This window comes from Macaca nemestrina, chromosome 19, assembly GCF_043159975.1.
Source record: "Macaca nemestrina isolate mMacNem1 chromosome 19, mMacNem.hap1, whole genome shotgun sequence".
Classification (NCBI taxonomy): Eukaryota; Metazoa; Chordata; class Mammalia; order Primates; family Cercopithecidae; genus Macaca; species Macaca nemestrina.
The window spans coordinates 42,743,618-42,767,732 of record NC_092143.1 but is presented as its reverse complement, the minus strand read 5'-3'; the positions used below and the strand labels follow the sequence as shown (position 1 = coordinate 42,767,732).

The 24,115-nt window shown below is 52.1% G+C and overlaps 1 pseudogene; it reads right to left on the bottom strand.

Annotated features, from left to right (window-relative positions):
- Positions 1–21,780: 21,780 nt before the first annotated feature.
- On the bottom strand, positions 21,781–23,546 carry LOC139360121 (mucin-3A-like; annotated as a pseudogene).
- Between the last annotated feature and the right edge of the window lie 569 nt (positions 23,547–24,115).

Sequence of the window (24,115 nt, the reverse complement as noted above, 5' to 3'; positions counted from 1 at the left end):
CTGATCAAAATTCGGTGCTGGGTCCTGGTAGGGGCCCAGGCTGTGATGCGTCACAGAGCACAAGGCTCGGGTCCACACTCTACCCTCTTTCGTGTGTGGTTAAAGGCCCACAGGCGTCCTGGGCAAATATCAGTTTCTCGAGCCTCAGAGACCCTTGAGACTGTCACAGGCTTGAGTTGGCACTTTGCAAACCTGAGTGTCTCCCGCGCCCATCCTGCCCTAGCCCATGTTTTGGCCTTGACACTGTGTTGCCAGGCAACCATCTATCCTATAGGAATTCACACTCGTTCTTCCAGCAGACACATTTAATTTCAGGCCCAGAGTGCTTGGTGACGCGGGGTGACACCAGCCTGCGTCCTCACAGAAATAGCCTGAAGGACTGAGTCAAAAGTAGCTGGGGGAACTGATCCCCACATTTGATCTTCCCCTAAAATAGCTTGGTCCTGTTTATGGGGCTGCTGTGAGAGGGGACGTGGGAGTGGGGCTGTGCTCACAGCTTCCTCCCTCCTGCTGGGTGCTTGCTTTTCTGTGGCCATCAGTGGAGACATCCGTAGTGACTCAGGGCCCTGGACATGATGTAACATCCCTGGCTCCCAGGTTGGGGGGTGGTGGGGAATGCGTGACCGCCTTGGAATTCCAGGCGGGACCCTTGGTGCCTGCCTGCCAGTTCTTGACTAAGGTCAGGTGCGGCTGAGAGCTGCTCACCAGCCCTGGGGTGGAGGCTGGGAGGGTGTCCTGGCCCCGAGCCAGGCCTCCCACTGACAACAGGCCCAGTCCTGAGCCCCGTGGGGACACCCTTCCATCCCATTCTCTAGAGCAGTGGTTCTCAGCCTCGGCTCCATGCTGGATCCACCTAGGGTGCTTTAAAATATCCTGATTCTGATGTAACCGTGAGATTCTAATGTGCAGCCAAGGTTGAGAGCCAAGGGACTCCTGCCCAGCGTCCCCTCCCCGACCAGCTGCTGAGCTTTTCCCTTTTGGCAAGCGTCTCTGGGGCCCCGGGCACCCTCTGGGCTCTGACATTCCTCTCCTGGCTTGAGCAGAGCTGCCTGTCCTGCAGGAGCCAACAGTCCTCAGGCTCCAAGACCCTCGGCCAGGCATCAGGTCTTAGCCCTGTGCTCTGCCCAGGGCCCTTCTAGAGTGCTGGGGAAGACGTAAGATCTCGAGAGGCTGTGAGATGCTAGAACAGGGCTGGTATGGGAGAAGGTGCTGGCCGATGAGAATGGAGGTGACCTGTTTGTTGGGTTTTGGAAATATAATGAAGGCAGTGTGTGTGTCAGTAAAAATAGAGCTCCAAGCCCCTAAACAAGCAAACACAGGCTACCCACTAAAATAAGATTTTATAATTTGTTCATTGGTCAGTTTATATTTATTTTTGTTTTTAATTGTGGTAAAAAGCACATAATATAAAATTTACCTTCATAACCATTTTTAAGTGTGCAGTTCAGTGGTGTTAACTTTGTTCACCTTGCCATGTGACAAATCTCCAGAACTTTCTCATCTCACCAAACTGAAACTCTGCTCCCATTGAACAACTCCTCTTCCCCACCGCCGGTCCCTGGCAACCACCACTTGACTTTTTGCTTCCATGATTTTTTTTTTTTTTTTTTTGAGACAGAGTCTTTCTCTGTTGCCCTGGCTGGAGTGCAGTGGCTCGATCTCGGCTCACTACAACCTCCACCTCCCAGGTTCAAGCGATTCTTGTGCCTCTGCCTCCCAAGTAGTCGGGACTACAGGTGTGTGCCACCACACCCAGCTAAATTTTGTATTTTTCGTACAGACGGGGTTTTACCATGTTGGCCAGGCTGGTCTTGAACTCCTGACCTCAAGTGATCCACCTGCCTCGGCCTCCCAAAGTGTTGGAATTACAGGTGTGAGCCACCGCGCCCGGCCTGTTTCCATGATTTTGACTTCCCTAGATACATCATAAAAGTGGGATCATATAGTATTCGTCCTTTTGTGACTGACTTATTTTACTCAGCGTGATGTCCTCGAGGTTCATCCACGATGTAGCTCATGAAAGGATTTCCTTCTCTTTTTTAAGGCTGAATAGTATTCCATTGTGTAGATAGGCCACATTTTTTTTTTACCCATTCATTCGCAGATGGACATTTGGTTGCTTCCACCCCTTGGCTGTGGGGGCAGTGCAGCTGTCAACACTGGTGTGCAGAAACCTCGTCAAGACCCTGCTTTCAGTTCTTTTGAACACATACCCACAAATGGGATTGCTGGATCGTGTGGTAATTCTATGTTGAGTTTTCAAGGCACTGCCGTACTGTGTTCGACAGCGGCTGCACCCTTTTACATCCCCCCAGCAGCGTACAGGGGCTCCAATTTCTCCATCCTCATCAACACTGGTCATTTTCTCTATTAAAAAAAACGAGGCCGGGCGCGGTGGCTCAAGCCTGTAATCCCAGCACTTTGGGAGGCCGAGACGGGCGGATCACGAGTTCAGGAGATCGAGACCATCCTGGCTAACACGGTGAAACCCCATCTCTACTAAAATACAAAAAAAAATTAGCCGGGCAAGGTGGCGGGCGCCTGTACTCCCAGCTACTCGGGAGGCTGAGGCAGGAGAATGGCGTGAACCCGGGAGGCGGGGCTTGCAGTGAGCTGAGATCCGGCCACTGCACTCCAGCCTGGGCAACAGAGCCAGACTCCGTCTCAAAAAAAAAAAAAAACAAAACAAAAAAACGAGTAGCCAGCCTAATAGGTGTGAGGTGCTAGCTCACTGTAGTTTTTATTCACATTTCCTTAATGATTAGTGATATCAAGCATCTCTTTTCTTTTTCTGAGACAGGGTCTTACTCTGCTGCCCAGGCTGGAGTGCAGTGGCTTAATTTCAGTTCACTGCAGCCTCCGCCTCCTGGGTTCAAGCGATTCTCCTACCTCAGCCTCCTGAGCAGCTGAGACTATAGGCACCCATCACTACACCCAGCTAATTTTTATATTTTTAATAGAGACGGGGTTTTGCCACCTTGGCCAGGCTGGTCTCAAACTTCTGTCCTCATGTGACCTGGCTGGCTCAGCCTCCCACAGTGCTGGGATTATAGGCATGAGCCATCACATCCAGACTTTTTTCTTTTCTTTTTTTTTCTTTAAGACAAGGTCTTAATCCCAGCACTTTGGGAGGCCGAGACGGGCGGATCACGAGGTCAGGAGATCGAGACCATCCTGGCTAACACAATGAAACCCCGTCTCCACTAAAAATACAAAAAAATTAGCCGGGCGTGGTGGCGGCGCCTGTAGTCCCAGCTACTCGGGAGGCTGAGGCAGGAGAATGGCGGGAACCCAGGAGGCGGAGCTTGCAGTGAGCCGAGATCGCGCCACTGCACTCCAGCCTGGGCGACAGAGCAAGACTCCGCCTCAAAAAAAAAAAAAAAAAAAAAAAAAAAAAAAAAAAAGACAAGGTCTTATTCTGTCAGTCAGGCTGGAGTACAGCGGTGTGATCACAGCTCACTGCAGCCTTGATCTCTTGGGTTCAGGCAAACCTCCCACCCCAGCCTCCCAAATAGCTGGGACTACAAGCACACACCACCACGCCCAGCTAATTTTTGTATTTTTAGTAGAGACAGCATTTTGCCATGTTGCCCAGGCTGGTCTTGAGCTCCTGGGCTCAAATGATCTGCCATTCTCAGCCTCCCAAAGTGCTGGGATTATAGGCGTGAGTCACAGTGCCTAGCCTTAAATTTACTTTTTAGTTTTTAGAGATGAGATCTCACTATGTTGCCCAGGCTAGAGTCGAACTCCTGGACTCAAGTGATCCTCCTGCCTCAGCCTCCCAAGTAGCTGAGACTATAGGTCTGAGCCACCGTGCCAGGCTCACTAGTCTCTTTTAGATGGAAAAGTATCCTGGAAAAATGAGGCTCTCAAGAAGCACAAGAGGCCCTGGGATGGGAGAGCAGGGAAGGTGGAGGTGGCAGGGAGGAGATGGGGGAACAGTTTGAGCCTGTCTCTGAAATCTCGTTAAGGCCGTTGATAGAAATAATTAGGTCTCTGTTCTCCTGAATTTGCTGGGTGAATTGGGCTGTGGGGTGGGGCAGAGGCAGCTGGGGTCTTGTGGAGCAAGGGGTGCCTTGTGGCTCCCTCCACAGCCTTCAGAGACCCCAGATCCGGGACTCAGCCTGGAGTTTTTGCCCTCATACCTGCAGGCTTGACCCCTCTGATGAGGCCAGCTGGCATCATGCCCTTTGCTTCAACTCGAGGCTCCAGGCAGACCTGGACCCGCTGCCCTTCCTGGGGAGAGCACAGGACCTTTGCGGGAGGCGGGAGTGGAAGGAGGGAATGTGCTCAGGGCCGAGCTTGCTCAGGGCCGAGGCCCTGGGAGGAGACAGGCTCTGGGCTTCCTCTCCTCTCTGGGCTGCCCCTGCAACACGGTGTCTTCCTTGAATCTGAGCCTGCCTCCACCAAGGCCTCAGACCTGCCCCACTACACTGGCCTCCGGAGCAGCTACTCCTGAGGGCTGGATGGCCTGAGAGGGAGGCAGGAAAGGAAGGAAGAGAAGGAAGGTGGGCAATTAGCAGAAGCTATCCCGTGTCCACACCCAGCACACTCCTGGCTTCAAATGCCCCAAAGGTCACATGTAGAAAACATGAGACACAATTCCATCCTAGGGGCCCAGGTAATATGCCTGCAGGGTGAGTTAGATCAAGGTGCTTCACCTTACTGGACCTTGGTGCTTCACCTGCAAAATCGTGCTGACAATTCCTATCTTGAGGGCTGCTGTGAGGACTGTATCAGTTAATGCTTGAAAAGGACCCAGAGCTGTGCCTGGACCTAGAAAGTGCTTGCCTGGGGCATGGTCCCCACAGGGAGTCCTAGAGAGGCCTCGAAGGGGTGACAAAGACAAGAGGGTAGAAGAACAACTTACAAAGTTGGGCGCATGGCGCGGTGGCTCACGCCTGTAATCCAGCAGTCTAGGAGGCCGAGGCGGGCAGATCACGAGGTCAGGACATCAAGACCATCCTGGCTAACACAGTGAAACCCCATCTCTACTAAAAAAATACAAAAAATTAGCCGGGCGTGGTAGTGGGTGCCTGTAGTCCCAGCTACTTGGGAGGTTGAGGCAGGAGAATGGCGTGAACCCGGGAGGCGGAGCTTGCAGTGAGCCGAGATCGTGCCACTGCACTCCCGCCTGGGCGACAGAGCCAGACTCCGTCTAAAAAAAAAAAAAAAAAGTGGGGGCAGGTTAGGAGAGACCGGACCAGGCACCACCTGCCCAGCTTGAAGGCATAGGAGGAAGACAGTTCCGGTTCTGGGGCAGGTGACAGAGCTGCTTTTTGAAGACTGACCTCCGGGACTCGGTGGGGGGTCGCGGGAAGAACACAGCCTTGACCAAGCCTCAGCCTCTTGGGGCAGGAGGTGGGGAGTGGGACTTCCTCACCGCCTCCTTTTGCCTCTGACCTCCTGGCTGGGAGCCTCCCTGGCCCAACTGAGCAGGGAGGTGGGGAGGGGATCCCAAGGGGCTGGGGGCTGGGCAGCATTCAGGCCACCAGAGTCTATGAAAATGGATTTTTGGTTCTGACAAGGTTCTTCAAGACACCGTGAGAACAAGAAGCAAATTGCAAAAGCACACCCACCATGAGACCCATGCATATAATGGGAGAAGCCTCCCTGCTACCTCAGTTGCTGCTGTCAGCATGGACCCCGGAAGACGCACAGCAAGCCTGGGACGGCCGGGACTCCGGAAGGTCGGGAGGGAGAAAGGCGTCCTCTCCACACTGTGTGTTTTTTTATCACCTAAATCATGTGCACTTGACACAAATTCATGATATAATTAAATAAATAACTTATTTAATTAGAAAGTAGAAAACCCAGGAAAAACACAGAACGACTGCTCAAGTGTCCTCCAACTACCCGGAGGCTTTCTTCCAGGCAGCCTTGACACACGGGAAGGCCTGAAAACTTAGATTCTCATCAAAACTCCACCACCTAAGCCCTTCAGAGCCACACTGGGCCACAGGGCCCGCAGATAACAATATTTTCCCTTCTTCCCGCATGCCCCTGTGAAGAATGAGATGAAGAATTTCTGCAGAGACCCCTTGAAATGGCTAAAGTGCTTTGCACATGCCAGGGTGCCCCGGAACCTGCCTCAAGGGTAGGAAGGGGCTGCCATTTCCCCATGGCCCTGACACTGCCTGGAATATAGCCCGGCCCTGAGCTGGTGCTCAGCAGGTACCTGAATGAATGCACGACTGGGTCAGTCACGAACCTGAAGGAATGAGAGGAACCCAAGTCACCTGTGATACTGAGCCCAGCGAGGGGTCTGAGTCCTCACCTGGCCTGATGTATCTGATCTGTCAGCAGCATTCGCAGGGATGGCCTCCTCCCTGACTCATTTTCTTCATTTCTAGGCACAACCCTCCTGCCTTTCCCTCCTCACACAGGCTCCTCCCCCTCGTCCTCCCCCTCCCCCTCTACCCTTCCTTTTTCCCTTCCCCCTCCTCCTTTTACCCTTCCCCTCCTCCCTTTTCCTTCCCTTCCTCCCCTTTCCTTCCCCCTCCTCCCCTTTCTTCCCCCTCCTCCTCTTCTTCCCTTCCCCCTCCTCCTTCTTCCCTTCCCCCTCCTCCCCTGCTTCCTCTTCCTCCCTTCTCTCCATCCTCCTCCCCTTCTCCTCTCCCCCTTCCTCCCCCCCTCCCCCTCTCCTCTCTCTCCTCCCCTGCCTCCTCCTAGACTCCTTTCTCTCCTCCCTGCCCTCTTGGGTTAGATGCCAAGAACTCAGTCCACTCTGCTCCTTTGGCTCCCCGTCTCCTGGTGGTCTCATCCAGTCTCACCTGATGGCTGACAACACCCACATTTACTCTCCCACCCAGACCTCTCTCCTCAAGTCCAGGCTCACAATTCCAACAGCTTCCTTGACCTCTCCTCATCGACCTCCAGTGACCTTATCAAACTCAATATGACGAACCTGAGCTCCTGAGCGTCTCCTCCGCAAACTGCTCTCCCTGAAGGACTCCCCAGTTGGGCTCATGGCAGCTTCGTATTACTCAGGCCAAAAACTTTGCAGTCACCCTTGACCTCTCTCTCTTGTACCTAGTGTCCAATCCATTGGGAAATCCTATTGACTCTGCCTTCAAAATATGGCCAGAATCCACCACCTCCCCACCGGCATTACCACGGCACTCTCGTCTGGAAATTTCGATTCCTCACTCTCGTTCCTGTGTCCACCCTTGTTCCCCTGCAGCCTCACATCAACATCGCAACCAGAGAATCCTTTCAAAATTCAGGGAATGTCACTGAGTCTTTGCTCAAAATGCTGACCCCTCCAAGGGCTGCCATTCACCCAGGGTAAAACCAAAGAACTGGCAGTGATCTTCACAGCGGCTCTCAACGTTGGGCCCCCGATCACCCACACGCGCGCCCGGGAGCTTGTTAGAAATGCAATCTCTCAGGCCCTGGCCTGGGCCTGCTGAACCAGAGACTCTGGCTGGGGCTGGGGGAGTAGCAAGCTGGGCCTTCCCAAGTCCTCCGGGTGATCCTGACAGCCCTGGCTCAAGTTGGAGGATGACTGGTCTGTAAGGACCTACCTGACCGGCCCCACGCCCCCATGCCCCAATCGATCACTTCATTCCAGCCACAGCCACAGAGCCCTCCTTGCTGATCAGCAGACACCAAGCCATGCCCTGCCCTTGGCCTCTGTCCTGGCTGTGCTCTCTGTACCTGTACCACCCACTCTCTCACCTCCTTCAAGTCGCGGCTCAGTGTCACCGTCTCTATTTAAAATTTCAACTCCTGGCCCAGGTGCGGTGGCTCACACCTGCAATCCCAGGACTTTGGGAAGCTGAGACAGGTGGATCACTTGAGGCCAGGAGTTTGAGACCAGCCTGGCCAACATGATGAAACCCCGTCTCTACTAAAAATACAATAGTGTAGCTGAGCATGGTGGCGGGCGCCTGTAGTCCCAGCTACTCAGGAGGCTGAGGCACGAGAATCACTTGAACCTGGGAGGTTGCAGTGAGCCAAGATAGCGCCACTGCATTCCAGCCTGGGTGACAGAGTGAGACTCTGTGTCAAAAAACTAAAATAAAATGTCAACTCCATTTGTCACTATAGCATTTATTACCTTCTACTATTTCATACAATTTTCTTTTTTTTTTTTTTTTTGAGACGGAGTCTTGCTCTGTCACCCAGGCTGGGGTGCAGTGGCCGGATCTCAGCTCACTGCAAGCTCCACCTCCCGGGTTTACGCCATTCTCCTGCCTCAGCCTCCTGAGTAGCTGGGACTACAGGCGCCCGCCACCTCGCCCGGCTAGTTTTTTGTATTTTTTAGTAGAGATGGGGTTTCACCGTGTTAGCCAGGATGGTCTCGATCTCCTGACCTCGTGATCCACCCGTCTCGGCCTCCCAAAGTGCTGGGATTACAGGCTTGAGCCACCGCGCCCGGCCTCATACAATTTTCTTATGGTGTTATTGCTTAGAGGCTAACTTCTCCCACTAGAACGTCAACTCCATTTGGACAGGAATCTTTGCCCCTTGTGTTCACTGATGCATCCGGAGAGCCTATAAAGGTGCCCGCCTCCAGCTGGGGAAGCACAGAATAAGTCTTTGTTGAATGAATGAATCAAAATCCACATAACCCCAAACAGCAATAACTACCAGTTCTTGAGCACATTTTATTCTGACCTCTTTTCAAACATTAGCTCTAATTCTCTCAGAATTCCTTTTTTTTTTTTTTTTTTTTTTGAGGTGGAGTCTCGCTATGTCGCCCAGGCTGGACTGCAGTGGTACGATCTCGGCTCACAGCAATATCTGCCTCCCGGGTTCACGCCATTCTCCTGCCTCAGCCTCCCCAGTAGCTGGGATTACAGGCGCCTGCCACCACGCCCGGCTAATTTTTTGTATTTTTAGTAGAGATGGGGTTTCACCGTGTCAGCCAGGATGGTCTCAATCTCCTGACCGAGTGATCCGCCCGCCTTGGCCTCCCAAAGTGCTGGGATTACAGGCGTGAGCCACTGGCCCCCAGCCAAATTCTCTCAGAATTTCTACAAACTCACAGCACCATCTCCATTTTTTCTCTTAAATATAATTGTTTTTTGCTTTTTATCTTTTTAATTAATGTATTTTTTGCTGTTACAGTACTTGATTTTATTTGGTGTAAGTTTGGTTATTTGGCTTTTTTGATACATAATAATTGTACGTATTTGGGGCTGCGTGTGATATCTTTTGATACATGCATACAATGTGTAGTGATCAAATCAGGGCAATGAGGATATCTAGTACTTCCAATATTTGTCATTTCTTTGTGTTGGGAACGTTTCAAATCTTCTCTTCTAGCTATTTTAAAATATACAATAAATAATTGTTAACTGAAGTCCTCATGCTGTGCTGTCAAACACTAGAGCTTATTTCTTCTATCTAACTACATGTTTGTACCCATGAACCAACTTTTCTTTCTGTTTTTTTTTTTTTTTTTTCTTTTTAGAGATGGAGTCTCACTCTGTCGCCCAGGCTGGAGTGCAGTGGCACAATCTCGGCTCTCTGCAAACTCTGCCTCCCGGGTTCAAGCGATTCTCCTGCCTCAGCCTCCCGAGTAGCTGGGATTACAGGGGTCCACCACCACGCCGGCTAATTTTTTTGTATTTTTAGTAGGTACAAAGTTTCCCCATGTTGCCAGGCTGGTTTTGAATTCCTGGCCTCTAGTGATCTGCCCGCCTCGGCCTCCCAAAGTGCTGGGATTACAGGCGTGAGCCACCGCGCCCAGCCTTTGTTTTGAGACAGAGTCTCGCTCTGTCGCCCAGGCTGGAATGCAGTGGCATGATCTCAGCTCACTGCAACCTCCGCCTCCCAGGTTCAAGGAATTCTGCCTCAGCCTCCTGAGTAGCTGGGATTACAGGTGCCCACCAGCACACCTGGCTAATTTTTGTATTCTTAGTAGAGATAGGGTTTCATTATGTTGGCCAGGCTGGTCTCGAATTCCTGACCTCATGATCTGCTTCCCTCAGCCTCCCAAAGTGCTGGGATTACAGGCGTGAGCCACCGCACCTTAAGCTACCTTTCTATACCCACCCCTCCACCCTTACCATCTCCATTTTATGGACAGAGAACTGAACTCAGAGAGGATAAGCAGTTTGCCAAAAGTTGCCCAGATAAAGGAGCTGGTGTTTGGTGTTTCCACCAGTCCTCTCAAAAGGTCACTGAATCCCACCAGCAGGCGGTGACACACAGCCTCACGCCACTGCAGTGTGGACACAGCCACCGTTGAAGAAACATGCAGTACAAGGTAACCCGGGCCCCAGTGGGCTGGGACGAATCCATCCTGGATAAAGGCACAAAGAAAGCTCCAGAATGTCTCATTCCCCCAGTGCTGGGCAGGGAACGCTTGGCTCCTGGGCGTCTGCTGTGGTGAGGAGGGGGCTGGGGAGCAGAGTGGGCTGATGTGGCAGCTGGGCCACCATCCAGCTTCCTCTAGATTCTCATACACATTTAGAGAATGTGCCCCTTCACCCAGTCTCTCAGCAACCGCCTTCTGCAGCGGGCGGGAAACGATCCATTAATGATACGTTAGGAAACCCTTACTGAAAATAATTACACCCTCCTCGGAGGGAGACGTGTCAAAACACGCTGGGAGGATTCGTCAGTGCAGGCAGAGCCCAGGGCCCGCCCCCTCCTCCCACCCACTCCTCTCTCAGCCTGGCATTTCTTCCATGCACAGACCTTTCCTCTCCCCTTCGTGAGGTGGGCAAAGTGGGGGGCACCCACAAAATCCACACCCCATCTTTTTTTCTAAACCACACTACTCAGCTAGCACAAGGTTCAGGGGATGAACAGCACGTTTTCAGAACAAAGCTCTGGATGTGCTGGGGAGAAGGACTGAAGCCAGGGCTGCCCTAGGCAATCAGGGATGGCTGTCATGGGGGCTATAGGACCAGGACCTGATTCCTGCAGTGGAGTTTGCAGAACCTTCCTGGGCTTGGAGGTCAGGCTCACCCGGGCTTCAACCCTATGTGGCCTTGAGTCAGTCTTTTTATTTCTCTGTGCCTCAGTTTCCTCATATGTAAAATGGCCATAACAAATTTGTAGGGTTGTGACCTTCAATCAACGGGCCTCAACTCTGTAGCATGGAACCTGGCACGCCCCAGGTGATCAACTTAGGTGCCTAACGCTTTCACAGGACAAATGTGACTTCATAGTGAAAGCCAAAGTACATAGCACCACTTACCAAGTAGTGAAGAAGTTTGGAGGAGGAGAAAGATCCCAGCAGGCTGGGTAATTAGGAAGAGATGCATTTCAGAGAATGGGGAGGAATTGCAACATCAGTGGTACAGTGAAGGTCTTCCAGGCGAGGAGACAGTGACAAAGGGTCTGGAGCGACAAACACTTAGCGACATCCAAGAGTATCTCCTTGGTTTACTTGCGGTCTCCTTCACCAGAGCGCAGGCTCCACACGGACTGAGTCTGTCTGTCTGGTTCTCTACAACAGATGCTTAGATATTTGTTGAATGGATACAGGAATAAAACGAGATGTGCCAGGTGGACGGATTAGGCAGGATCCCAGGCCCCAAGCTGGGGAGCTGACTTTGGAGGCAGTAGGAGAACGGGAAGCATTTTGGTGACAATGTGCATGTGTACAAGAAATGCTTCTCTATACTGGGGTGGGTCTGGCAGGATTCGCTCTCCACTATTAAGAGGAGAAAGCTCTGGCGAGTGGGAGGGGAGTGGAGGTTTTTCAACATTTACTGTGTATACGTCCCTACTGTTCGGATTTGTAAAGTAACAAGTGTGTTCTGTAATTTTTTTAAAGTTTAATTTTAAGAAAATTGGGAAGCGCGGGAGCAGGGGAGGGGGGTTAATTGGTCTGTGAGGAGTGTCCGCCGGCGGGGGCTTTGACGGTCCTGCATTGCTCCTCCCATTTCTGCAGTAACAGGGAGAACTGGTGGGCGCTAAGGGACATCAGGGTCTGAGTGAGGGGTTGCTGGTGTCTCTCCTCCCAACTACCGCTGCCTGTTGAACAGTCCAGGTCCAGGGGGACTCGTGTGTGGCTCCCAAAAATGGCTGGTGGCCATGAGGGGAGAGGATGGCCACTGTCCCTCTCCCTGCCCCACCTGGGTCCCCTGCAGCAGGACTCTCTGCCCATTGAGGGAGAACCTCCCATCTATCAACTGTTGACTTTGGGGCCCTGGTTGAGACTGCAGAGGACCCAGGAGCCTCTGAGATTACCACCCCTCAAGGCTACACAGACACACTCACACACACACGCACACGCACACACACACACATATACATACATCCCTTTCCTTATAAGTGAAGCTGGTTTCCAGCTTCTGAGACCATGACAAAATGGCGGGCCAAGGGCATTGCCAGAAGCAGGGCCAACACCAGAAGGCAGCTGGGCAGTTTCAGGGTGAGTGGGCTTTGCCTGGCAGAGAGGGACGGGGGCCCCAGAGCCAAGGCCTAGGCCTGGCACAGTGATGGTTTCAGTAGGAGGCTCAGGCTTCATGGGGAAGGAGGGCTGGAGGCAGCCATCTCAGAGGCTTCAGCCTTAGGGCCCTGGGGTGGCAGTAGGGGCGCCAGTGGTCTCTGCCCTTCAGAAAGACCAACCTAGAAGGGCCACAGAGGGAGACAGGCAGTGGCTCCCAGTGAGCACGGGGTGGGTGGGGTGGTTCTGAGGGAAGCCGTCCTGCCAAAGAGGCCAGAGGCAGCTGAAAAGGATGAAGGGTTCAGGGACGCGCCAATTTGCACATAGCCCAGAGCACACTCCGGTCCCCACCCTCACCCCCAGACGCCAACTGTCACCTTCAGTTGAGAGCTTTGGCCGGATCTCTCAAGATCATCCCTTTTATTTTCTAACTTTTCTTTACATGTTTGCTGAAAAAATGTTAAAACGGCACAAAAGATCTAAAGGAAGAAGTGAGCTTTGGCTGGGCGCAGTGGCTCACGCTTGTAATCCCAGCACTTTGGGAGGCTGAGGCAGGAGGATTCCTTGAACCCAGGGGTTTGAGATCAGTCTGGCAACATGGCAATACCTTGTCTCTATAAAAAATTTTAAAAATTAGCCAGGCTTTGATTCCAGCTACTCAGGAGGCTGAGGTGGGGGGATGACTTGAGCCAGGGAGATTGAAGCTGCAGTGAACTGTGATCGAGCCACTGCATTCTAGCCTGGGTGACGGAACAAGACCCTTTCACACACAAAAAAAAAAGAGAGAAAAAAAGAAAGGTGCTGTATTTCCAGCACTTAGAGTAGCATTTGTTCATACTAGTTTCTCAATAAATATTCACAGAATACTTGAAAGAGAAATAAATGAATGTCTACCCCATCCCCAGCCACCTCCTTCCAGTTCCACTCTGTGGATTTGACTGTCTCCCTCTCTCTATGTGTGTTTATTCTCTATTATTATCTACCTTTGATTTGTTTTGTTTCTGAAAACTTGAGCTCATCTTCTACATATTCCTCCAGGACTTGCTTCTTCTCTTAAAGACACACTATCAAAAAAGATCTTACTCAGTCATGCCATGCCTGGGATTCATAGTAGAGGCGCCATAGTTTATTGGAGCAACCTGTTCTTGGTGGGCATTCAGCTGCCTCTAATATTTTGCTAATTCAGACACAAAGTTGCATGGACATCTTTCCATACTACCTTCATAGCAGGGGCTTTTATGAGGCCGGGCACAATAGTGCTCACGCCTGTAATCCCAGCACTTTGAGAGGCCGAGGCGGGCGGATCACGAGGTCAGAAGATCGAGACCAGCCTGGCCAACATGGTGAAACCTCATCTCTACTAAAAATACAAAAATTAGCTGGGCGTGGTGGCGGGCGCCTGTAGTCCCAGCTACTCGGAAGGCTGAGGCAGGAGAATTGCTTGAACTCGAGAGGCGGAGCTTGTAGTGAGCCGAGATCCTGCCACCTGTGCCCCAGCCTGGGAGACAGAGCGAGACTCCGTCTCAAAAAAAAAAAAAAAAAAAAAAGTGCTTTTATGCAATATTTTCCTAGACATGGAATTGCTGGGTTGAAAGCAATATGTACTTAAATGTTGAACAGCTATTGCTAAATTAACCCCAAAAAGGCTGCATCCATTTTCATTCAAACTGATAGTAAATGAGCCATTCAGCCACATCCTCCCCAGCACTGCATATTACCAATATTTTACTTTTTTCCAGTCTGGTAGAGAAAAAAATATCTCATTATTGTCTATTTGTACTGGAGCAAATAAGCATCTTTTTATAAGTTTATGAACCATTTTATTTTCTTCTGGGAATGTCTTCTCCCCACCTTTTGCTTATTTTTCTATTGTATTATCTTTTTCTTGTGTGCAGATTCAGGATACTAACACTTTATATTTTACATATATTGCAAATATTTATTTTCTCATAGTGTGTCTAGCTTTGAACTTTTTAAATGATGCCTTATTCTCCCCTTTCTGTTTCCAAGTAGCCAAAGGATTTCCTTCTGCTTTCTGGGTGCTCCTCACCTCCCTGAATCCCAGGGTAAACATGATGGGGACTCAGACCCTCAGACTGTGTTGGTATAAGAGCCAAGCTTGGAGGGGCTTAACCAGGAGGGGCATTATGTCAGGCAGGAACCCCGGGCCAGGTGGATCCCAGCCTCTGAGCCTCCCCCAGGGCTGCAGCCACACTCCCTGGCCCACTAGCCTGATCCAGGCCCCAAACTTCTGGGCAGAGGGGTTTCCCTAGGAAAGGAAGTGAGCGGAGCTGCGGGTGATTTGCTCCTCCCAGATGCTATCCTGCTGGCCTCCAGAGGAGAGAGGTGAGGGCAGACCCAGCCAGCAGGGCCCTCTCTGCAGCACTGCTTCCGAGGCACCCAGATAGGGGAGACATGCTGATAGACTTTTCCGGAAGAAGGGGGGCTCTGGCTCCAGTGGGCAGACTGCCTGACTGACTGCATTACAAGTCCAGGGGAGACACCAGCCTTATCACTTGGGCCTCTGGAAAATGGGCCAATGGAGGGGCGGCCTCTGGAGCGCAGCCTCACCACCGCCTGGCCAGCCCTGCTCAGCAGCCATGAGCATCGCTGCCCTTTGTGAAGCATCTGGGTTGTTCTCTATTGTAAAAGCATTATATGCTATGTACGAAAACAGGAGCCATCCCAGAAGCAAGCCCTGTGTGTGCGGCCGCCTGGATCCCGTTCCAGACCTGGGGTCTATACTGGAGCTGATCAGACCCCTTCTATTTATTTATTTATTTATTTATTTATTTATTTATTTATTTTTGAGACGCAGTCTGGCTTTGTTGCCCAGGCTAGAGTGCAGTGGTGCAATCTTGGCTCACTGCAAGCTCCGCCTCCTGTGTTCACGTCATTCTCCTGCCTCAGCCTCCCGAGTAGCTGGGACTACAGGTGCCTGCTACCACGCCTGGCTAATTTTTTTTTTTTTTTTGTATTTTTAGTAGAGACAGGGTTTCACTGTGTTAGCCAGGATGGTCTTGATCTCCTGACCTCGTGATCCACCCACCTCGGCCTCCCAAAGTGCTGGGATTACAGGTGTGAGCCACCATGCCTGGCCGATCAGATCCCTTCTACCACTTCTCAAGTCATTTTCTCCTGCGTTCCCCAAAATGCATCCATATCATCCCGACTTTCAAGGATTGTGGTGCAGCAATACTTTACTTTTTTTTTTTTTTTTTGAAACAGAGTCTTGCCCTGTCGCCCAGGCTGGAGTGCAGTGGTGTGATCTCGACTCACTGCAATCTCTGCCTCCTGGGTTCGGCGATTCTCCTCCCTTAGCCTCCTGAGTAGCTGGGATTACAGGCGCACTACCATACCCAGTTAATTTTGTATTTTTGGTAGAGACAGGTTTTCACGATGTTGGCTAGGCTGGTCCCAAACTCCTGACCTCAGGTGATCCACCCACCTCAGCCTCCCAAAGTGCTGGGATTACAGGTGTGAACCACTGGCCCGGCCTATATACAATACTTCCTAGAGATGTAAAAGTCTCAGTCTTACCTGTGGCTATGCTCCCTTTCGCGGCCCTATTATTGTGGGGTTTTTGTGTTTTCTTTTAGAAAACTTTTCTTTCTGTCTTTTCTTTCTTTCTTTTTTTCTTTTCTTTTTTTTTTTTTTTTTTTTTTTTGTGATGGAGTCTCACTCTGTTGCCCAGGCTGGAGTGCAGTGGCACAATCTTGGCTCACCACAACCTCTACCTCCCTGGTTCAAGCAATTCCCCTGCCTCAGCCTCCCGAGTAGCTGGGATTACAGGCACCCACCACCATGCCCGGCTAATTTTTTTGTATTTTTAGTAGAGACAGGGTTTCACCATGTTGGCCAGGCTGGTCTCGAACTCCTGACCTTGTGATTCGCCCGCCTAAACCTCCCAAAGTGCTGGGATTACAGGCGTGAGCCACTGCGCCTGGCCTCAAAAACTTTTACCATGAAATAGGCATCAACTAAGGTGCATGCAAGACAAATGTGCAGTGGAATAAATGATTCAAAAGGAAATGCCTGCAGCCACACAGATCGTGGGAACATTTCCAGCACCCCAGAAGCTATCCTCCTCCTGGGGGGCCCCTCCCAGTAGTCCCAAGCTTCTCTTCCTCCTTCCCCCTAAATGTAGCCACTGTCTTGACTTGATGGCAATCACTCCTTGCTGGACTTCACATTTTTTCCCACTATGGTTTGACTTTGCCGGTGTGTCTCTCTATTTTTCACCCTGGGTCAATTTCCTGGAGTTTTCAAGGCAGGACTATTGGGTGCCTGATCCAGGCCACCCGTTCCCTCTGCACCCCACTCCTCCTCCCAGGTGCCCAGCCCACAGCCCACACTTCATCCCACAGGGAGTCAGGCTAGGGAGGCCGCAGGCTAGCAGTCCACAGAGGGGAATTCCTTCTCCACCCCTTGCTGTTGCACAGCCTCAGGGAAGGTTATTCAATGCTTTAGGCTCCAGTGTCTCCTCTATGAAGTGAGCTCTTGGGAAGGCTGAATGTTGTAATGCTTGGAGAGGGTCTGACTTTCCTCCTCGAACCTTCCCACCTCCCTACTTTGGCTATTTCTATTCCTGGCACCTGGCATGCTTTTTCCTTCCCTTTTCACAGAATCTCGGATTTCTCCATCATAGCCCAATCCAAACGCATTTATGACCCTCTGTCCGATGACTTGCTCCTCCAGATTTATTTCTCATACTGCATCCCTACATTCTAAAAGGCTAATAAAAGCCTCTGCTATTCACTGGGCCTGCAGCCTCTTTCGATGTGTTATCCATAATTCTTCCATCAACTAGAAGTGGATTATAGCTCTGGTTTATAGATGAGCAAATTGAGGCTTGCAGAGGGTAAGTGATTTTGCCCAAGGTCACAGAGTTGGTGAACGACAAAACTGGGAATTCAACTCTGTCTCTCCAGTCGGGCCGTGTTAGCCCAGGTGACACCTTTCTTCACCCAGTTCACAGTGGCTGTGGCCATTTCCAAGGCAGCTGCCTCACGCTCCTGACCGGGGAACTACACAGAAGTGGTGAAGAGCATCAGAGCCAGAGCCTGGGCCTCGGCTCCAGCGCAGCCACTTTCCGCCCGCTACCTTCAGCTTCCTCCTCTGTAAACGTGGGATGAAAGATAGCACTTACCACCTCTGCAAACCTGCCAGCCAAGAGGCCAAAGACCGCTTCCCCCATCTCGTTGTTATCAGCATTAAATGAGTTTATAGTCGCTCATTCCTGTGCCTGCTACGCTCCACAGATGTTACTCGTTATGCACATTCCTCGCTCGGGGCTCCCAGAGGCCCAGCTTTTGTGCAGGGAAACTCGTGCAGCCCCAGCCTCCAGTCTAGCCACACAGTTGACGCCCCTCCACAAGCCTCCCAAAAGCCACGGCTGTGCGTCTCCCATTCACCCACAAACCATCTCTTTGTGGAGCCTTGAAGCTGGGGGTTGGGGGAACCTTGCCTTTACACTGATGATGAAGGATCCCGAGGGCTCTGGGAGCCTCCAGCGGGTCCCAGCTCTGTGGCAGGAGGTTGGGCCACCAGGCAACATCCATCACCTTGGGTCTCAACCCTTCCCTAAGCCTGGGCCTGTCCCGAGGTGGGTGCATCCATCTGACCCAGGAGCACTGGGGGTGCTGGAGGTGAGAGAAGGCGCGTGCAGGAGCCAGTCTTAGTTGGGCACCCTGAGTATGCTGGACCACATGAGAGATGCTTCACAAATATTCTGTATTTTTCACTACCCTGTGAGATAGGTGATGTCAATGCCCACCTTATACTTGTGAAAAAGAGGCTCAGAGAGATTAAGCAACATACTCAAGGTCACATAGTTTTGGAATTCATACCAGGCCTGTCTGACCCCAGAATCCAGGTTTTCCTTCTACAACTAACTTACTGCCCTAAGGCGGACAGTCCTCTGGTGTTAGCCGCGGGCAGTCCTGAGGGAAGGATAAAGGTGAGATCCTCAACTCTCCCAAATAAGGGCCCGTCTCTGCTTCACAGAAACAGACATTTCAGAGCTTTAAGAGAGGGGGATTGTGTGGAATCTCTAGATAGATTTGGGGAGTATTGCCGTCTTAATAAGACCAATTCATGAACATGGGATTCATGAACATGGGATGTCTATTTGTTGTAATTTTTAAAAATTTCCTTCAACAACGTTTTATAGTTTTTAGAGTATAAAAAGACCTACTTTTTTTTTTTTTTTTTTTTTTTTCTTTGAGAGAGGGTCTCACTTCCATCACCCAGCCTGGAGTGCAGTGGTGAGATTATGGCCCCCTGCAACCTTGACCTCCCAGGTTCAGGTGATTCTCCCACCTCAGCCTCCTGAGTAGCTGAGACCAAAACCTGGCTATTGTTTATTTTTTGTAGAGATGGGGTCTCACCATGTTGCCCAGGCTGGTTTTGAACTCCTGGGCTCAGGTGATCTGCGTGCCTTGTACTCTCAAATACTACATTTCTTTTGTTAAAGTTATTCCTAAGTATTTTATTCTTTTCTATGCTATTGTAAATAGAATTGTTCTTTAAATTTCATTTTAGATTCCGCATTTCTAGTGTATGGAAATAAAGTCAATTTCTGCGTATTGATTTTATATCCTGCAAATTTGCTGAACTTATTAGTTCTAATTGTCTCTTAATGGATTCTTTAGGATTTTCTTTACATAAGATCTTGTCATCTGCAAACAGAGATTGTTTTACTTTTTCCTTTTTAATCTGTAGGCATTTTACTTATTTTCTTGCCTGATCACCCTGGCTGGCACCTCCAGCACCGTGTTGAGCAGAAGTTGTGATGGGGACACCCTGCCTTGTTCCTCCTCTTAAGGGAGAAGTGTCAAGTCTTTTGCACCACTAAGTACCGTGCTAGTGACAAGTTTTCATAGAAATCTTATGGGATTGAGGAAGTTCCCGTCTGTTCATAGTTTGTCAAGTGTTTTTTATCACAAAAGGTTTTAAGCTATCATCATGTCATAAGAATATTTAAGAGATGCAGGAGGGCACACGGCCCCTCCCCTGCTCAGGCTTGTCTGATCCCTGCATGAGGTACTCAGTGCTACTCCCACACCCCTTGCCTCCTCCCCAGAGGTGACCGGTCTTGTATTCCAATTCCCACTCAAGTCTCGGATGGGAGAGCTCTGTCTCCATGAATGTATACCCCTCTCCCACCAAAAATAAAACTAAAAACCCATCGCAGCCCTGAGGCTCTCGGGTCTGGGGCAGGGCCCGGTCCCCTGGCCTGTGAGTAGACACAGCCTGGAGGGGACGGGGTGGGGGAAGCCTGAGGAGGGCTGAGAGGGGAGCCAACAATGGAGGGAGGGAAAGCTGTCAGCTCACGGCCCTCGGATACACGGGGTCTGAGGAGGGAAAAGGGGCTGGCAGGGCCGAGCCAGGGTGGCTGTGGGTCTCCTGTCACCAGCTCAGAACGTGGCACAGAGTGGATGCTCCTCCCCGGGTTTACAGGCAGAGGTGAGAGGTGAGTGTGTGTGTGTGTGTTGGGGGAGGAGAGGGATAAAGGATGAGCGAGAGGGGCTGGTGGAGCAGGAGACACCTCAGGGTCAGGGGCTGGGGGACTCGGGGGAGCCCTCTCCAGCGCTGGAAGCCCGTTCTCCCCCCTCCAGGGTGGGGGGGCATTCTTTTCAGGTGACTCACGCGCCCTGCCTGCTCAGCTCCGCACGCCCGGGCTCCCGGGCTCTAATGAAGATAATGAGGCCAAGGAGGTATTTATGTGCGTCCTCCTGGGGGAACCTCGTGGCCTCCCAGCCCTGACCTCAGTGCTCATCGGGACGGCCCCAGGCGTCCCAGGCCGGTGCCAACTTGCAGGAGGAGGAAACTGAGGCCCAGGAGGGAGCGGGTCCACTCACAGATACCGCCCTGGGGGCAGAGGCTCTCAAGAAGCAGGAAGCCCCCTGCTCCCTCCACCAAACCCGTGGAAATCAGGGCTGTTAGCACAAAAAGGCCCAGTGAGGCCGGGTCCTTTCTTTTTTTTTCTTTTTTTGAGACAGAGTCTCACTCTGTCACCGGGCAGGAGTGCAGTGGCGTGATCTCACTCACTGCAACCTCTGCCTCCCGGGTTCAAGCAACTCTCCTGTCTCAGCCTCCTGAGTAGCTGGGACTAGAGGTGTATGCCACCACTGTGTTTTAAGTAGAGACGGGGTTTCAGCATGTTGGCCAGGATAGTCTCGATCTTTTGACCTCGTGATCCACCCGCCTTGGTCTCCCAAAGTACTGGGATTACAGGTGTGAGCCACCGCGCCCGGCCTGGCCGGCTCCTTTCTAGGGTGTGCTGGGATTACAGGTGTGAGCCACCGCGCCCGGCCTGGCCGGCTCCTTTCTAAGGTGTATCCGCGTGCAGGGTCCACCCTGCCTCCACGGCCCCCGCCTGCACCACCCCAACTTCCAACCATGGGGGTCACAATGCTGCCCTCCCAGGGGACGCCCCTGCTGCAGACCTACCCCACCTGGCCAGGCACTATTGGGGAAACCAAGGCAGGGGCTTTGCCCTCACTCTTGGGAGTCTGAGGAGTGGCATGAACCCAGCAAGGCACAGGAGAGGGAAGGGACAGGTGGGCCTGCAGGAGCAGCCGAGCTGATCTCCTGACCCCTAAGGGCCTGGGTCTGGGCCTTTGCAGGAGGGGCCCGGCTTCATGCACCCCTGAGCTCCTAGGGCCCCCTTAGCAGGCCTTGGCTGGGTCAGAGGCCCTGAGGCCCTGCCGCTCCTTACGAAGCAACGGCCCTGCTCAGGGTGAGTGAGGAGAGGCCCAGGCAGCCTTGCTTCATTTCCAGGGCCGCCATCTCCCCAGCTCTGGGGTGGCTTTGCCTTTGGGGGCTAGTAGTCCCAGCAAACCTCTGCATCTCCCTAGCTGCGGTCAGCAGGCCCCTCCTCCGGCAGACCCTGCCCCTCGCACTCTACAGGGATGAGCGGGGGTCCCTGGTGGCAAAGCCCAGGGCCAGGCCTCTATCCCTGGCCTGGGGGTGCCCTGGCCTCGCTTATTCTCAACCCTGACCTGAGCTCAACCTGCGTGGCTGAGGGACAGAGGCCACTGTACCCTGGGCCTGGGGTTAACGGTGTCATCTGCTAAGCCTCCATTACCGAGAGTGCCACCAAGTCCTCTCCACGCATGTTCACATCTAACCCCCACGGCAGCCGCCTGAGGAGGCTTCTATTAAACCGCGCCGAAATAGAGTGAGGTCTAGAGAGGGCGTATCCTCGTCCTGGGAAAGGACACAGCAGGGACTTGAAGTGTCCTGGGAACTGATCCTCAGCCCAGGGATTGCTGTGTCCCAGGACTGCCGGCTCCTCCCACACCTCAGACCCCCCAGCCAGGCATGAGCGAGGGCTGCCAGCTGGGGGTGCCCGGGGGGGCCATCTGCAGAGGGCTGTCTGGTTCATCTCCTCACCACCCAGGCCACAGCTGGGGAATGGCTCACGCCACGGCAGGGGTGGGAGGGACTCCTGCCTGCCAAGGAGCTGGAGCTCTGGGTGCAGGTTGGGGAACCAGCCCCTGGGGTAGGGTCCTCAGGCAGGGCCACCCCAGAGCACACAGTCACGCCCCTGGCATTGGGCGCACACCTGCAAGGAGCCCCTCCGGGCCTGGGCTCTGGGGCACCAGTGTCCCAGGCCTGGCAGTGCCATCCCGAAGGGAAGCAGAGGTGGGAGAACAGTGGGGAAATGAGCTGGGAGCCCAGGGGTGTGGGGGCACAGCTCTGCCATCCAGCCCTGGCCGGCCCGACAGGCTGGATGACCTTCCACAGTCTTTGTCCTCTCTGGCTGCAGGCCACAGCTGTGAAGTACAGCCTTCCCTCGAGGACACCCAGCCAGGGCCCCTCCCGCCTGGAGTCCCCCTGGCCCCATGAGGTGAGCCCTATCTTGGCTGCAGGTGTGTGTGTGCGTGTGAGTGTGAAGGAATGATTGAGTCAGTGTGTGTGAGTGAATGAGTGTGTGTGATGTGTGTGGTGTGTGATGTGTGGTGAGCATATGAGTGTGAATGAGTGTGTGATGTGTGGAGAGTGTGAGTGAATGTGTGAGCTGTGTGGTGAGTGTATGAGTGTGAATGTGTGAATGAGTGTGTGTGTGTGGTGTGTGATGTGTGGTGTGTGATGTGTGTGGTGTGTGGAGAGTGTGAGTGAATGTGTGAGCTGTGTGGTGAGTGTATGAGTGTGAATGTGTGAATGAGTGTGTGTGATGTGTGGTGTGTGATGTGTGGTGTGTGATGTGTGTGGTGTGTGGAGAGTGTGAGTGAATGTGTGAGCTGTGTGGTGAGTGTATGAGTGTGAATGTGTGAATGAGTGTGTGTGATGTGTGGTGTGTGATGTGTGGTGTGTGATGTGTGTGGTGTGTGGAGAGTGAGTGAATGTGTGAGCTGTGTGGTGAGTGTATGAGTGTGAATGAGTGAATGAGTGTGTGTGATGTGTGGTGTGTGATGTGTGGTTAGTGTATGAGTGTGAAGGAGTGTGTGATGTGTGGAGGGTGTGAGTGAATGAATGTTTGAGCTGTGTGGTATGTGTATGAGTGTGAATGAGTGAATGAGAGTGTGATGTGTGTGGTGTGTGTGGTGTGAGTAAATGAGAGTGTGTGATGTGTGTGATGTGTGTGTGAATGAGCGTGCATGTGGTATGTGTATGAGTGTGAATGAGTGAATGAGAGTGTGATGTGTGTGGTGTGTGTGTGGTGTGAGTAAATGAGAGTGTGTGATGTGTGTGATGTGTGTGTGAATGAGCGTGCGTGTGGTATGTGTATGAGTGTGAATGAGTGAATGAGAGTGTGATGTGTGTGGTGTGTGTGTGGTGTGAGTAAATGAGAGTGTGTGATGTGTGTGATGTGTGTGTGAATGAGCGTGTGTGTGGTATGTGTATGAGTGTGAATGAGTGAATGAGAGTGTGATGTGTGTGGTGTGTGTGTGGTGTGAGTAAATGAGAGTGTGTGATGTGTGTGTGAATGAGCGTGCGTGTGGTATGTGTATGAGTGTGAATGTGAGTGAATAAGAGCGTGTGTGATGTGCGGCATGTGTGTCAGAGAATGAGCATGTGTGTGGTGTGTACAAGAGTGAATGTGAGTGAATGTGTGTGATGTGTGGCGTGTGTGTGAGTGAATGAGCGTGTGTGTGGTGTGCACGAGTGTGAATGTGAATGAGTGTGTGTGATGTGTGTGGTGTGTGTGTGGTGTGAGTAAATGAGAGTGTGTGATGTGTGATGTGTGTGTGAATGAGCGTGCGTGTGGTATGTGTATCAGTGTGAATGAGTGAATGAGAGTGTGATGTGTGTGGTGTGTGTGTGGTGTGAGTAAATGAGAGTGATGTGTGTGATGTGTGTGTGAATGAGCGTGCGTGTGGTATGTGTATGAGTGTGAATGTGAGTGAATAAGAGCGTGTGTGATGTGTGGCGTGTGTGTGAGAGAATGAGCATGTGTGTGGTGTGTACAAGTGTGAATGTGAGTGAATGTGTGTGATGTGTGGCGTGTGTGTGAGTGAATGAGCGTGTGTGTGGTGTGCACGAGTGTGAATGTGAATGAGTGTGTGTGATGTGTGGTGTGTGTGTGTGTGTGTGTACGCACATGCGGGGATCCCTGTGAGTCTGGGACTGAGTGACGAAAGGTGCTCCAATGTCCCCCGGGCCGCCCATTCACTGTTTCCCAGCAGCCTGGGTCCTGCTGTAACGGCTGAGCCTGAAGAGCTGACCCCCAGGCAGCACCGGGGTGACGACCATGACTGTGCTCCACACAGCAGCGGGGTGTCAGGCAGGAGGGGGTGGCCTCTCTGGCCA